Below are 1009 nucleotides of genomic sequence, written 5' to 3' on the forward strand. Positions count from 1 at the left end.
TCACACACGTATACATATGTCTTATTATATATCTTCAAATTCTTCAATTATTTATTTCTGAGTGCAATTGCAGTTTTAAACTTTTTGAATCCTACATTTATTTGCTTAGAATTATCGATATGGAAAAATTGAAAAAATATTCAACTCATAGAATGGATGCTCTTTATCTTCTTAGAGAATTATAACTTTGAAGTAATAATATTTATTCTGTGCATTGTGTGATTGTTTTCGAGACAGTTTTATATTTATAAGTGTTCTTGATTTATAAGAATAAAAAAAGCTTAAATTGTCCTTTATTAAAACTTTAAAATTCTAAAAGACTGCATTTGATCCATTCAAGAAATTGTTTACGGAACGTTTGAATAGACGTATAACTTATGAAGGTACTTAAGTGTGCGATTTAAACAGTAGTCGTCACCGCGAAACGCCAAAAAAGTTCGAGCGCAAAAAAGTGCGCTTTCTAGAAAGAACGGGCAGTGCGAGAAAGAATGGGGAGCGACAAAGGTGGATTAGCACGAAAGACGAAACTGGTTCAGCAGTTTCGATCAACGGTAGCTCGTCGTGTGTATAGGGTGTATCTGTGTCCATGGATTTACTATAAATTCCTTGATCAAATTTAAAGTTGAATTTTAGTTAAATGTATAATAAAAAATTTTAACTAATAAAGAATTCATGTCTACCCTATAAAATATTTCCGCAACTTTCTTTATTCGTAATTTAAGATCAGAATTCTTTTTAAGTAAAACTTTGAAATAAAATGCTATTTTTTATATTCGTAAGACATTAAAATTGTCTAATATTAATTACTTACATTGAAAAATTATTAATTAATAATAGGTTAATAATCACTTTAAAAAATATATATATATATTTTAATATATCTGTTTTATATTCGACAAAATCTGAGTGGTTATGTTTGGACAGCGTAGTTCGGAGAAAATATCCATCTTCTGATACACCCTGTATATATATATATATATATATATATATATATATATATATATATATA

General features: G+C 27.2%; 1 protein-coding gene across 1 annotated transcript in view; it reads right to left on the reverse strand.

Moving 5' to 3' along the window:
* Nucleotides 1-1009, reverse strand: part of LOC105618733 (protein Wnt-1) — a 28330-nt gene that overhangs the window by 13408 nt on the left and 13913 nt on the right. The window lies entirely within an intron of this gene.

This window comes from Atta cephalotes, assembly GCF_000143395.1.
Source record: "Atta cephalotes unplaced genomic scaffold scaffold00018, whole genome shotgun sequence".
Classification (NCBI taxonomy): Eukaryota; Metazoa; Arthropoda; class Insecta; order Hymenoptera; family Formicidae; genus Atta; species Atta cephalotes.